Below are 16,620 nucleotides of genomic sequence, written 5' to 3'. Positions count from 1 at the left end.
CCTAACCTAATGAAGGCTGGTTCAAACAGCACATTCCTGCTAGTCCAGGCTGTTGAAAATCACTTCTATACCTGGAATTAAAATTGATCTGGATGTCAAGTGGGGGTTTCTTGACAACTTTAAAACCTGCAGTTACTCTACAGAGCTATATATATACAGCTAGTAATGCTCTGCTCCCAGACTTTCACATCTCTTAGCTTTAATGATAGCACAGCAAAATGAACTGGTGTAATTGACTAGGTGTACAAGAGGCACATTTCTCTGAAGAGGGTAATGCATGTGTATGCTCTGGTATACTGGTATACTTCATTGTTCTAGTTGATTGAATACAACCTGAGTACTCTCCACTGCCTGCAAGCTCCCAAACAATGTATGCTATATTTTTAAATGCAAATAATACATGTTAAATACTGAATACAACATTTGCCTTTTGTGCATTTCGTTTTTTCTTCATGAAGTATTAACAAAATACATTTCAATGTATGTCTCCTTATATACAGAAACTATTTTATTACATTAAATTAAACAGAAAACTAAGAACGTGTCAATTAAAGTGATATCTGTGCTGACTGGTTTTCTAACCAGCTACCATGCCTGCAATGTCTTAGGTTGACAGAGTGATGGTGACAAGCCTAAGTGTTTATGACTATCTGTGCTTCAGAAAAATATTAAACCGAGTTGGAAATAAATGCAAGGCCCCTTCCATTTGAAAGAAACTGTTCTGAGATACTTTTAATTAAAGTTTATCAACTAAAGTATTAATGGCATTTTTGGAGTATTCTAACTCAACAAGTCACAGCTTTTTTTTGTTTTTACTGAAAGTTGTACTTTGTTTTAAATGCTTTTCCTTTTATCCCTGTTGACAATCATTTTCAAAGTTTTCCATTAAAACAAATTGTAAAGAATAAATGGTGGTAGATTTACCTTTTCACTGCGGTTGTGTTTTTGTTTGGTTGTGAGATGTATTATTGGATATAATACAACCAGGCCCTATGCTTCATAAGGAACATCCCCTGGCAAAGGTGTGAATACAAAATTAGAGCTACCGGCATCATAAAGAACATACATGACCTACAGACACTGTATGTACATAAAGGTTCCATCATACGCCTTGATTCTCAATAACGTGGTAAAAAAACAAGTTTCATCTCAGTTGGATAAGTGCTCCCACCTCCATCGCCAGGAGACTACACGCTGCTCCCACCTCCACCGCTTCCGTCACTAGGAGCAGAGCAGCAGGAGTTGCCTCTGCCTCTGCCACCTCCACCGCTTCCTCCATTAGGAGCAGAGCAGCAGGAGCTGCCTCTGCCTCCACCCCCCACATACACCAACTTTTAAATTTAAAAAGCCTCTGAAAACACAAAGGTTGTGATAAATATCCACTGCCATCTTTCAGCAATATCGCCACTCAAAAAACACAGACTTAACACGAGCCTCAAGACCTGTTCTTCACTGCTGTCTGGAAACCAAATGCAGATAAAGCTGCCAAGGTTTAATAAAGCATATATGTACTGGATATAGCGTGTTGATATAGTGTACTCCAGGTGATGCTACAGAATATCTCCCTCGAGGACAATAGCTTTCCACTTTACACCTCCTGTCATTTATTTTTTAAGAACATTTCAGTTTGAATAGCTTATACATAAATACATGCTAGTCAAACACACAGCAGAATGCATTACTGCTGGACTGATACTGCACTACACAGCATAGACCATAAAAGCTTTCTCGCCTTGCTGCTTGTATGGATTTTCCCCATAAGAAACTCTAATTGGTTTAACTTGAGAGCTTTCAGCAAGGGGCTCTGAAGCTGCAAGTCACAACTGTGGTTAGCACCTCACAAAACACTATTAGGATATAAGACACAACTACTGAGTGTTTTTGTAAGATCTTGGCACCCTGATCTGAAATTCAGGTCATCCATCACATCATAACTCGTGCTTCCAAACTTCTCAGCATAATAAACACCCAGCCTCTGCTCTATCTAGCACAAATCTGTATGCATGTGTGAAAGGCATTTGGCTTGCCGTCTCTGGTTATGGGATGTTGGAAATGGGAGTTTTTTTGTGAACTAGAAGGATCCCCAGTAATCTAATGGGAATGTCATATGCCACTGAATACTTTGAAACAATGAAGTAAATGTTTCTTGTATGACAGAATTATGTACAAAGTATCAATGGAATATCTCGAAGGTCTTTAGAACACAGAAAGCAAAGTCAGATGACCCCAATATGTCATATTTGGTTATTGTAGTAAACTGTAAAAAGCCTTGAACATGTAGCAGTAGGGTATTGGAGGATTTTGTTTTATTCCTTTTCACCAAAACAACTCTAGTAATGCTTGTGAGATGGCAACAAAGACTGATGTTGATACAACACCAGGTTCCACCCCATTCATGACATGAACACCCACGGCCTGTCATTCAGTCCTGGGCCTCTTTCAAGCAAAGAACCAGTAAACTCACTCCCTCCTAACCTTCTGAGCTGGCTTCGAACCCAGGCCTCCAGCGCTGCAGGCATGAGAAGCTAGTGAATTATTATTGTGCACCTACAATAGTCCCCACATTTTCTTTTTTTTAACAAACTCTGTATTTGCAGAGTAAGTTGAAAATGAGTCACTTAAAAAAAAAAAAAAAAAAGTCCTATAAATATTAAAGAAAAAGTAAACAAATCTCAGGCACGGTTTTCAGAGAGAAAACCAATTACATTTTAATGAGATCAGCCTGAAGCAATTAGGAGGAAAGTAATAGCGCAAGGAGCAAAGGGTTCAATTTGTTTTTTTAAATTTCATGACAGAGTGAAAAACAAAGTCATGATTGTGTGATGATTGATAGCAGACAGACAGACACCAAACATACATGTGCATATTAATATAAATAGTCATGAATTGATAGATATTAGTATAGTTAGTGAAGTTATTATTAAAAAGCAAAAAGACATCAGATTTTTTTCATTAGATTTGGTCATATCCCGCCACAAAACAACGGAAGAGCTTTAGTCTAGGAACACACATGGTCAATAACGACCAATAATGGATTAATCAATAAGCAGATTTACTGTCTACTGTGGCGATCCATTAGTATGACCCACATATATAAAGACAGACCGTGGGGTCAACCTCCGACCTCTACATATAAGCCCACCCACCCTACAGGGATTTCATTCCTGATGGCAAATCAGGCCAGAACAGCTGCTAATAAACAACACTGAGATGATTACACATACTGTGGCTTTGATATACTAAAACATCAGGCAGTGCTGCTATTTTAAATTGCTATTTCCATGTCAATATCCAAGAATTCAACTTCTTAGAAGCAAGCCGTGTCGTTAAGGGGGTCATGTGACCATTAAGGGGGTTTGATGGCTGTGTATGCATCCCTTAGAGCAGTGGTTCCCAACCTTTTTTCCTTGGAGCCCCCCCTACTTGTATCTAAGAAAAGCTGAGCCCCCCCTGCCCCCCCCCCCCCACATACACCAAAAGAATAAAGTGATTAATTCCAAATCTTTATTGGCAAAAATTTACATCAATTATAGTTTTTCTTTCCTTTTCTCTTTGGTTCGCTCTGGTTATCTTTGTGTATAATTAACTGTAGTAACACACACATTGTTACCAAAAGAATAATAATGATTCATTATCAGCGTAATAAGTCATTAACAGCACCTATATAGCTCTGTCCTAGATCTCCCTCAGACCAATTAACTGAAATGGGGCAGCTTGTTGCATACACACATGCACATCATGGTTTTGACACAGCTATAATGTATGTGTTATAAAAATAACAATAAGTAACAATAACAAACAGTAAGTTACAATCAATAACTTTTTCCTTCCTTAAAAAACTAATGGCTACCTTGGGCCTGCATACCTCTGACCAGGGATGGGATGTCAGGTGTGATGCTAGTGACAGCCAGCCTAAAGTCCTGGTGGATATCGAGCCTGTTACGGGCTTTTGTTTTTATTGTTACAAGCGTGCTGAAGGCCGTCTCAGACAGGTACGTGGTGCTGAATGGTAGAATAACCCTTGCAGCTGCGTGTTTGGCCAGTCTGGGTGCAACAGCGTGTCCTTTGACAATCCAAAACTTTTTGTATCCGTTCTCGTGGAAATATTTCTTTGACACAGAATCGGCTTGAAGGTCAGCAAGCTCATCTTCACAGCCGAGGTATTCCACGTCCTCGAGACTGCAAATGTAAGGGTCCATCACCCATGATTCCTTTGGTAAGTATTCGTCAACATCGGCAAAACGGGATTTAGTTTCCTCCCGAAGCATGTTCATGTGCCGGGTAAACTCAGTGCGTAAAGACGCAGGCACAGTGCCACCAGACTGTTTCATCAGCAGTGGAAATTGTTGTAGCTCCCCTTTTGACATTTTTCCAACTCTGTACTCCAGTTTCCGCACAAAAGCGTCGAGAGCGTCTTTGCACGGCATGACGTTTGATTCAGGACCCTGCATCCGCTTGTTTGTCTCATTGTAGAGAGTGAATGTATCCGCTAGGTATGCCGTTTTGATCCAAAACGCATCAGTCAGCTGTTCGCACAGTGGTCGATTGTGATCTTGCAAGAATTCCTTTATTTTTTCCTGCAGTTCCATAAAACGCACAAGCACTTGTCCACGCGACAACCAGCGTACCTCTGTGTGTAACAGCAGTGTTTGATGCGCTTCATCCTCACACAGCTGGGCAAACAGTCTCTTGTTAGTAGGGCGAGCCTTAATGAAGTTTACAACTTTAACAACAGTTGCCAGGGTGTTACTAAGGTCTTCTGAAGGTTTTTTTTACTGGCCAATGCTGGCGATGTAGCATGCAGTGGAAAATTGCGCACCCCAGGGCTTTTTCCTTCAATCGGCTGTTAAATCCCTTGTTTTTGCCCATCAACGCTGCAGCCCCATCAGTGCAGCATGCAACAATATTCTCGTAGGGCAGATTGTTGGACGAGAGATAAGAGTCCATAGCTATAAAAATATCTTGGCCTGTTGTTGTTGTGGCTAGATTGGTAGACATAAGAATGTCTTGTTTCAAGTCATCACCGTCAATATATTGCACATAAACGATGAGCACGGATTCATCTGACACTGTTGTTGTCAACTGAATGGCAAAGGGAACATTCCTAAGCTTCTCGTGCAGCTGGTTTTGACAATCTCCAGCCATTTTATCAATTCTGTCTTTGACAGTGTTGTCAGAGAGTGGGACGGTTCTCACTTTATCCACCACCTGTGGGCCACACAGCCTCTCTACAATTTTCAGGCAGGCGGGTTTGATTAGCTGCTCTCCAATATTGTGCGGCTTTTTAGCCTTGGCAATTAATAGCGAACACTCAAATGACGCCTCTGTGGCTTTGTGTAAATCACTGCCTGCTCTTTCAAATGCTTTTCTGATGTCTGTGGATCTTTTTGATAGTGCCAACTGCTTCTTCCTCTCAAAAAAATCCTGACCTTCACCAATAGTCTCCTGGTGTTTTGTTTCCTGGTGTCGTTGCATTTTGCTTGGCTTCATGCTGTCATTAGCTAGCTTCTCACCATAAATGACACATTCTGGCCGAGTCCTGTCCTGTCCTTCAATAAAACCGAAGTTAAGATAACTCTCGAGATATAGCCTTACTTTCTTTTTTGATGATGAGTCATCAGTTCTTTTACGTTTCTTAGACATGTTGTTTTATTCATAAAATAGTGATGCTCTGACTGCAGGAAAAACAAGCTGCTATCTGAAACTGATTGAGCGCGGGTCATTGACGTGCACAAATTTTTTTTTGGGGAATTACTGCTTTTACGTTTCTCTGCCATTATTATTATTTTTTAGATTGGCCTTGGCATTGCAAGCATATGATTTTTAATAACATTTTTAAATGTATTAATTTTACAATTAAATTATAGTGGAACATTTTATGCATGTTTGACCTCAAAGCAAATGAGATCACGTGCCCCCCCCCCCCCCCCTGTGAACTCTGGGGGGGCGCAGACCCCAGGTTGGGAACCACTGCCTTAGAGTGGCTCAGGTTTCCAACCCCTGCAGTAGATAGACAGATACTGTATACAGGCTGAGATAGATATAGTCAGATATCAAGCAGACAGAGAGACTGGCAAGCAGACAGACAGATACAGTAAAAAGATTGACACATTGGATTAAAGAACATAACTGACTGATAATTGAGATACTATACATAAAGCAAACAGACCATGCTACAGTGGTAAAAGCCAGCCTCTAAACAGTTCTCTCACATACTACCTTGTCCCAGAAGAAAATCACAATTAGGATTTCTATAAACAGAGAGATTATCTGTCTACTCTGAGGATTAGGAACAGAAATAAGCGTCCATGGAAACTCAGTCTTTCCCAAGCACCTCTGCAGCACAGTCCAACCCTCTTTCTTTCTATGTAGTGTTGCAGCCCACCCTCCCCTGCAAAAACGATATTATTAAAACAGAAGGTCCCCTATAGGATAAAGATGTAACAAAAAAGAAAAGGTAACAAAGATATTTCACAGTCTGCAAGGATAAAACAGGAAACAAAACGCCCCACTATCCAATAATTCGGAACCCTTTAAATTACTTTAAGGTAGTTTGTTACACTTTCTTTGTCATTTCACCTGGAAAAAAGCTTTTTTTTGTAGGCCTTATTTTGCAGCCAGTAAGACCGCTTGACTACCTGGATGTAAGGCATGCAAACAGAGTGAAAAAAAACATGTTTCTTTCAAAACTACACGAGACCTGCATAGCAAAAGTGCATGACATGGAAGATTAATGCAGTTACAGAGAAACCTGCTTAACTCACACCTTTTAATGAGGTCAAATAAAAATGACGCCACACTCTGCGAGCAACTGCAGGAGAAGGCCGCAGAAATGGAGGACAGGAGCCGTATGAATAATCTGCAGCTGGTGGGTTTGCCTGAATCCGAGGAAGGTTCGGATCCAATTGGATTTTTGAAGTTGATGCTACCGAAATGGATCCCCTCCTTGGCAGATCATCAGATTGAAATTGAAAGGGCAAACAGATTGTACAGTAATAGAGATGCTGATAGAAGACAGCCTCATACACTGATATTTAACCTGCTTAGATACAGTGACAGACAGCTAATACTACAAGGGGCAAAATCTGCTTCCACCATACAACATGGCTTCTTTTTCGGCTCCCAACTACAGCAACGCGACTGCTCAAAAGAGATGGGAATTTGCACTGATAAGGAAGCGGTTGGTGGGGGGGGGGACTGAGGCCTTTCCTTATATATCCAGCTACTCTGAAAATCATCTGTGATGGCCAACCCTTTCTCTTCAAGTCTCCTAAAGCAGCTGAGGATTTCCTAGCATCTCGGGTCGATGCTTGGAAGCAGAGTTCATTCGCCAACCTTACTTCCATTAATCCACCTGCACTGAAGATTGCCAAATCTCAAGGGGACTGTGGCAAAGTGGTTAACAGTGTGCAGGTGCAGGAATGCAGCAGTGATCAATGAACAGACAGACAACGATAATCCAGGTGCAATATTATTTATTTTTATAATCGAAAGTCTGATGACAAAAAGGCAGTAAACAAAAACAATGAGAAAAAGGCAATACAGTGGCGTGTATTGCTCTGTTTTAATCCACAGGTTGGTCCCGAAATAATAGTCCTGATCTTAAACACCCACACGTAACACAAACACAATCACAAGTCCACAGGGAGTGCTAAAGTGCTCATGGTGCAAATATAGTTATTCGTGAAACAAAGTGCAGTGTAGTCTGGGTTTGTGCTGGCCTCTGGCGACAGCTCTGGATTGTGTTAGCCATCTAAATAACAACAAACAGTACATTTAATAACGATATATTATATACACATATAATGAGCATCAAAAGAAATGTATCACTTATATTTGAGCGTTAAAAGAAACATATCACTTATATTTGAGCATCAAAAGAAACATATCACTTATATTTGAGCATCAAAAGAAACTTATCACTTATGTTTGGAAAATTTTTTATTAGATTTGATCAAAAAATGACAAACTGTTTTAGAGCAGGTGCAGTGACTTTTTATTGTGCTGATTAACAATTGACATCAAGAAGATGCTGCATAATGATCTGTCGATCTTGGGCAGGTGTGACTCTTGGTCTCCCAGTTCGTGGCCTGTCATTGACAGAGTGGGTCTGGTTATACCGTCTTGCCAGGTTTGAAATTGCTGGCTGTGAGCACCCAAGACGGCGAGACACAAGTTTCAATATATATATAGCAGTAGTGTGGAGTAGTGGTTAGGGCTCTGGACTTTTGACCGGAGGGTTGTGGGTTCAATCCCAGGTGGGGGACACTGCTGCTGTACCGTTGAGCAAGGTACTTTACCTAGATTGCTCCAGTAAAAACTCAACTGTATAAATGGGGAATTGTATGTAAAAATAATGTTGTATCTTGTAACAATTGTAAGTCGCCCTGGATAAGGGCATCTGCTAAGAAATAAATAATAATAATAATAATATTCATGATTTGGACGTAAAACCTGGTCCATCAGTCTCTGAAAGGCAGCGGGCGCACCATGGAGCCCAAACGGCATGGTTTTGAAATTAAACAGTCCTTCAGGGGTTGAAAATGCGATTTTATCTCTAGAACTGCAGGTTAAGGGGATCTGCCAGTATCCCTTTGTCAGGTCCAGAGTCGAGATAAACTTCGCCTTTCCCAGTCTATCTAGAAGTTCGTCGACCCGAGGCATAGAGTACTAGATTGCTCCAGTAAAAAACCCAACTGTATAAATGGGTAATTGTATGTAAAAAATAATATCTTGTAACAATTGTAAGTCGCCCTGCTAAGAAATAATATATACATATTATATGATATTATATGATATCTCAATCCTAAAATTCTAGGTGATGCAAAACTTTTAGCCACAGCTGTACAGTGTGTCCCAGTCTACCACTGATGAGAATGACCATCTTAGAAAAAGTCTGTCATATCCCCTGACACAGTTTTAAGTACAACAGAAAAACATTGGTACAATAAAAAGTTCCACATAATGTACTCTGTAAGTAAGATTTAGATACATATCCCCAGATTAGGATGCTCTCAATAACCTGTGGTAAAGAATGTCCATACCAAGTGTCATCCCAATTAGATCATTATACCCCTCCCCCGCAAGATATTTCACCGATAACTATAAAACACAAAAAGGAAAACATTTGGTAAAATATAATCACCATCGGCTTGACTAGAGATGCTTCTCAATGTCTTCAGTGGTTTCTCTAGTTCACGTGAAGTGTGGCATACCAGTGTGCACCTTCACAGTCTCTCTATCCTACATCCTCTACGGGGGGGGGGAGACATAGTTTTTTTCTGAAGACTGTCATGTTATTAACAGCAGCCTGCATCCACTCACTTATTTCAGCACATTTAAATTGCTTTCAAATATTGGCCAGCTGCTGAGTGATGATTTTCTTTTTAAAACATATCTGAGACCGGAGCCTGGCTGTTCTGTAGCATTAAATAAAAAAATGTAATCCTGTGAAAGACTTGCTTTCACAGTATTACAAGATTGCTTTCTTTAGGAAACACATCCAAGGATACCTAGTGCGTATTAAAAATCTGCAGCACAAGGCAAGTAGCGACAGATGGTAACCACTCACACCTTGAGTCTGCCCTGCCAGCTGAGCTTCCCCCTTTATCACAGACACAGCCGGGACACACTCTTATCAGGGGGATCCAGAACAGCCCAGTTCCATTCAGTCTTCTATGCAAAGCACCTCCACAACACAACATGAGAATGCTCCTGTGCTGTCACTTGACTAATTCAGTGCAAAGTACAAAGTCTATTGGATTTTCATTAAGCTTAATGTATTGTTCTTTAAGCTTGTGTTTCATCACAACTGGATAAAGAGTTCTCTAGATAAATGTAAAAACAGAAGTATGACAAACAGACAGACTCCACATACGCCCCAGATTATAATGCACTGTGAACAGGCTGGCTGAGTGGTGACGTCAGACCCAGGAAAGGAAACACACACAGGACGGTGAAATGAAATGATGAAGGCGCTTGCTTGCGCCGGTTTATTATAAATAAAAAGGTTTGAACAAAACACAACACCAGACACGGCACTTGAGGCCAAAATAAAATAGACAAACAAAACGGATTAACACTGAAACAGCGGACGAACAGACAAACAAACACGGTGAGTAAAAATAAACAAACAAGTATTGCGCTGGTCCTACCAGCACGCAATAGCAATTGTTATTTTTATATATATTATTCTCCTTTCTCTCTCACCCCTTCTCCACTCACGAACACACAACCCCGAGTGAATGAGATGTGCATTTATATATGCAATTGTGCTGGGATTCAATTATTCACTTGAATCCCAGCACATGAACTAATCTGTGAAAACCCCGAGCTCACATATTATTAAGTACTTTAAAAGCACGTGAAGTGAAGTGCAATCCCCGTGCCTAAATACAATTATACATTTTAAACACTCGTGCTCATTACCCGCATTATATCCCGTGTACCAACTACAATACACAACATTTACACACTACATGTAACATATAAGACAAAAATACACTCAGGGGCGGGGCACATTGCCACATGCACTCAATAATTTGTGCCAAAGCATGTCCTTGGCACTTATGATCAGAACTTTTAAAGCGTTCTCTAGATATATGATCAATTTTTTAAATTAAAGTAACTGTGACATACAGTCAGACAGATAAACAGACAGTGCGCCTCTATATTCACCCCCACATTATGATAAGTACTTATACACAGAGTTTTAAGCAGTGTGTTTGTTCTTAGACATCTCTATAGAGGGGGGGAAATGTTAAGAAGTTTGCCAAAGAAAAAAAAAAAAAAAAAAAAACCTGGTCTTACCGGTAAACTTGAAAATCCTCTTCCGAAAAAACGTTTTTGATTTCATCCCCAAAGTACCTAAAGAACGGTACATCAAAATAGATCTCTTTCAAAGAAATAGGTGTGAAATACAGATTAGAGAACAAGCTTTGAAAATTCACTTTTATGATTGACGGACTAGAGCACAGCTTCAGTGTATCCACACCAACTAAAAATCCAACCTCTTCACCATTCAATAAGCATTTTGTGAACCACAAGTGCTTTAAACCATGTCTTGTAAAGAGGTGGGTGTATTACAGAAGGCAGCAGTTTGAGAGGGGGAACTTAATTTATTTTAAACATAATGTAGCACTGCTTGAAATGGACAACTGAACAGTTGCCAGTGCTAATAGCAGGTAAGTCTCAGCTTAGGACTCCTTTAAAGCTGGGGGGCAGTGATAATTTGGCTAGTGCTATTAAGATGTAAGAAATTGATTTTAAAGCCTTGGTTAGCACTCCTTTAAAAGAATACTACGATTACATTGGCAGTGCTAATATGAGGTGAGACAGTTTGTTTTAAAGCATCAACACTCATTTGGCTGAGGTTCCAAGCAGTGTTTATACTGCAGTGACCCAGTCAAACTGTAGTCAAATTCCCAGGGTCAAAGCGATTTCAACTCCATGGGACATATGGGTAATTGACTGGAGCCAGAACACAACACTAACTTCTCTTTTTTTGTTCATTCTAGATACCCCAATGTTTGAAACAGGATATTTGAAGCACTTTGGTTCAAGACCAAAACAAAACCTCAGATTCCAATGGACTAAAAATAAGCTTGTAGACCCCAATGACCTAGCCAAGCCTGTCATCAAAAATGAGTAAATCAATTCCCTCATCATTAAACAGTTAAGACGAGGTTTCATGAGCTGCAAACCTGATTTCATTCATCAAAAAAAGAATAATCTTCAACAAAACTGAAACGTTTAATAGATATGTTACCTTAAAATGGAATAGAAATATCTTGTTCTAACCCTTGTGACAGGGAGGACCATCACAGGTTCAGCTGTGCTGCTGCTTTGGTAAACAGGAAGGCTTGCCCTGAGCTGAGCTGATCGGGAGGTCCTGATTGGCTGGGGGGGGCGTGTCTGGGGAGCCTACACCTGTTTAAGAAGGCAGCAGCGTAAGCGTTAGAGGCTACTGCACCGCCATTGCTACACAGATGGGCACTGAGCAAAAGTGTACTTTGTGTACACCGAGGAGAGCGTCTGCTCGAGAGGAAAGGGTTACTACACGAAACCCTTCCACTCCAAGGGTGCTCGTGTAAGTATAGCCCAGACGAGGCCACTGGAAGAGACTGGAGTCACCAGGAGGATGCCGGGTCTTCACTAAGTCAGTTTAGGGGATATTGATCCCAAACATTGTAGAGAGGGTTTCGTAGAGTAGGTTTCTGGAGTGGGACGTCTCTTTTATTGAGGCTAGCGCTCGCCTGATGGGAAAATGTTATTTTGAGCATTGTTTTCTTTATTAAATCTGACACTAGGGCTACCATTGCTGGTACCCAAGTGGCAGCAACTGTGTTGTTTTATTAAATCTGCACGCCTGTGCGGTGTGTCAATACCCGCTGCTCTGTGTCTGCCTTATTATTATTCAGTGACAGCCCACATATGTAACATCACCCTGTTACACCTCTATTGTGTCACCTATTACTTTTAGTTTAATCAGTTGTACAATTATTAAACAAGTATTTCAATAGTGTACATGTATACTGCTGTGCAGAAAGGTAAAGTAATGGATCTCTTGTTCCACATCCCCAGGATTACATTGCAAGCAAGTCTGACTCTTCCCTACGGTCTAGATGTTTACAAAGTGCTTAACCTATATATATATATATTAACTTGAAGCAAGTCATACTTCTGACACCTCCTGGCATGTCAAAGTTTCTAGATGCATCTGACTGCTTGCTGCCTTTTATTTAAGCTTGCATATTAGGTTTACTATGTGGTATGCACATTAGCAAGCGCTGAACACAATTGGTAAACTATTATTTGCAGTGTTAAGTTTGCTCGTATGACAATGGATTGGTGGATGGTTCATGCAAAAGAAAAAATACAACTACAGAGACATACAGAAAAGCCAATTTCATGTTGGATTTTTTTTTTTACCGGTATTTAAATGTTTGTGGAGGGGGACGAGGGGTCACAGTCGAAAAAGCTTGAGAACCACTGATTGAAGCAATAATATACGACACACATGATAGTTATTTTTTTCATGCACCACATTTACACTAAATATTGAAATTTCAACTGTAATAAAAAGCTTGTCATTTATAAACAGGTACTGTGTTAGCTGCATGCACATTTTTAAGCACAAATTGACACCTGCTGGTGCTTTTTAAAATAGCATGTGTTTAAAAGGTCCTTATTCAGAAAATGGGCACTCTTATGCATGGCTAGTGTCCATCTGTCACACACTACATAGTGAAAGCCTTGATTTTGCACCAAATTTCACAAAACTCTGTATCATACATTCCTGGTCTCCTGTAAACACTTCAGATTATAACACGATTATGAGGACCCTCTGTAAGTGCCTGCACCGGTTCATTATGAGGACCCTCTGTAAGTGCCTGCACCGGTTCATTATGAGGACCCTCTGTAAATGCCTGCACCGGTTCATTATGAGGACCCTCTGTAAGTGCCTGCACCGGTTCATTATGAGGACCCTCTGTATGTGCCTGCGCTGGGTCATTATGAGGACCCTCTGTAAGTGCCTGCACCGGGTCATTATGAGGACCCTCTGTAAGTGCCTGCACCGGTTCATTATGAGGACCCTCTGTATGTGCCTGCGCCGGTTCATTATGAGGACCCTCTGTAAGTGCCTGCACCGGTTCATTATGAGGACCCTCTGTATGTGCCTGCGCCGGTTCATTATGAGGACCCTCTGTAAGTGCCTGCACCGGTTCATTATGAGGACCCTCTGTAAGTGCCTGCACCGGTTCATTATGAGGACCCTCTGTAAGTGCCTGCGCCGGTTCATTATGAGGACCCTCTGTAAGTGCCTGCACCGGTTCATTATGAGGACCCTCTGTATGTGCCTGCGCCGGTTCATTATGAGGACCCTCTGTAAGTGCCTGCACCGGTTCATTATGAGGACCCTCTGTAAGTGCCTGCGCCGGTTCATTATGAGGACCCTCTGTAAGTGCCTGCGCCGGTTCATTATGAGGACCCTCTGTAAGTGCCTGCACCGGTTCATTATGAGGACCCTCTGTAAGTGCCTGCACCGGTTCATTATGAGACCCTCTGTAAGTGCCTGCACCGGTTCATTATGAGGACTCTCTGTAAGTGCCTGCACCGATTCATTATGCCAAGCCTGTTGTTGACCTTGATCATCACACAGCATCATACTGATTTTACCAGCTCAGCGTGGAATGACACCTCAGTGGTTTATATTAGAGGGGTGTTTGAGATTGTTATCAATACAGGATCTAGGGTTTAATAACACAATTTGCAAATCTCACATTGTAGTACATGGTGCTAAAAAAAATGATTCCAGTAAATCTTACCTAATATGTATTGACATAATTTTGTAGGTTTTACATTTTCTTATAAGAAAAACACACATTATGGTAAAGGTGAATTTGATTTTTTAATGATAATTTATTTAAATCTTATAGTGAAGAAAATGTGCCACTCGCTCATTGAAGATACTTCTGTGCTATACTTCTGGTCAGCTTTGTGAAGTCTACATTGAAAACACTTCAGTCATATGAAAAGCAACAACTGGTACTCAAGGAAGACCAATGTGTGATGCTTGTGGTAGTTTAATGTTTAAAAAAATGAAATGTTCTGAATTGTTTTTCCTACAAGGACTCCAAATCCCAGAGGCAACTAAGCATGCGGCTGCGTTCCTTCAATGGGAAGCACAGCATGGAAAGGAGCGCAAAAGAAGTCAGCCAATTTCTTTGTTAACAAATGCTATTAAAATATTTTTAAAAAATAAAACACACATCTAACATAATGTTTACCTCTTTCATATGAGAAAATGTGAGATCACCGAGAGGTAAAATATTTACTGGAACTATTTTGTTAGCTCTGTGTACTGTTTTGAGCAGTGCACATTGTTGTTTGCACAGCACAGTTTGTATACGTGCTTGGCAGTGTTCTACTCTATAGTTTGTATACGTGCTTGGCAGTGTTCTACTCTATAGTTTGTATACGTGCTTGGCAGTGTTCTACTCTACACAGTTTGTATACGTGCTTGGCAGTGTTCTACTCTACACAGTTTGTATACGTGCTTGGCAGTGTTCTACTCTATAGTTTGTATACGTGCTTGGCAGTGTTCTACTCTATAGTTTGTATACGTGCTTGGCAGTGTTCTACTCTACACAGTTTGTATACGTGCTTGGCAGTGTTCTACTCTACACAGTTTGTATACGTGCTTGGCAGTGTTCTACTCTACACAGTTTGTATACGTGCTTGGCAGTGTTCTACTCTACACAGTTTGTATACGTGCTTGGCAGTGTTCTACTCTATAGTTTGTATACGTGCTTGGCAGTGTTCTACTCTATAGTTTGTATACGTGCTTGGCAGTGTTCTACTCTATAGTTTGTATACGTGCTTGGCAGTGTTCTACTCTACACAGTTTGTATACGTGCTTGGCAGTGTTCTACTCTACACAGTTTGTATACATGCTTGGCAGTATTCTACTCTATAGTTTGTATACGTGCTTGGCAGTGTTCTACTCTACACAGTTTGTATACGTGCTTGGCAGTGTTCTACTCTACACAGTTTGTATACGTGCTTTGCAGTGTTCTACTCTATAGTTTGTATACGTGCTTGGCAGTGTTCTACTCTAGGACCCTGGGGTTACTTGCTGGCGCCTGTTGTTCTGATGGGCCTGCAGTTTCTCTGGGGCACATCAGGTCTACTTGGTTCACATCTACACATCCTACCCCACATCTTCCAAGTGAAAAAAATATTCTAGAAATTTGTAGAAAATTAATTAAACATAAAAACTGAAATAGCTTGGTTGGATAAGTGTACACCCCCCTTGTAATAGCAATCCTGCCGTTTCCATCTATTCAACATCTGCAAAATACGCCCCTCCATTTCCCTTTCTGCTACTAAACTCCTGGTCCACTCTTTCGGACACTTTTTACGATGATAATGCACACATACAGCGCGCCAGAATTTTGCACAAATAATGTGTGTGTCATGTGTGTCAGGCATCTTGCATTGCCACCACAATCCCTGGAACTCAATTTCACTGAGCATGTTTGAGATGAACTTGAAAGCTGTATTCATCATCCTGATCCTCCTTAAACATTAAAGACTGAATTGATTCCCTGAAGACACCTTCGAGCTCCTTGTGGAGTCTATGCCACGTTGTGTCAAAGCTGTGATCGGGGCCCAACCTAATATTAGCTACCAGTCCTAATAAAGGGACCAGGTATATAGACATCAGGCAGCAGGACAGACATATACAGTGCCTATAAAAAGTCTACACCCCCTTTCAAAATGTTCACCTTTTGGTGCCTTGGAATTAAAATGCATTAAAATACTTTTTTTTTTTTGCATCTCTCATTTAGCACTGCAATAATACTGGTCCCTGGTCTTATTGCTCATTAAACAGATATGAGTTTGAAAATAAATCAAAATGTGCCCTAAAAGTAATAACGCATCTGTTTTATTTTTGACTAGAACCCTCAAGTCAATATGTGTACAATATACACATACGCTGGTATTTACACTCACACACACGCACGCACGCACACACACACGCACGCACTTACATTTACATTGAATTGCTTACTTTAATGTGTTGGAGAAACATGCACTTTAAGAAACTATAGTTTA

Source organism: Acipenser ruthenus, chromosome 19 (assembly GCF_902713425.1).
Source record: "Acipenser ruthenus chromosome 19, fAciRut3.2 maternal haplotype, whole genome shotgun sequence".
Taxonomy (NCBI): domain Eukaryota; kingdom Metazoa; phylum Chordata; class Actinopteri; order Acipenseriformes; family Acipenseridae; genus Acipenser; species Acipenser ruthenus.
Note: the sequence above shows the minus strand (reverse complement) of the source record.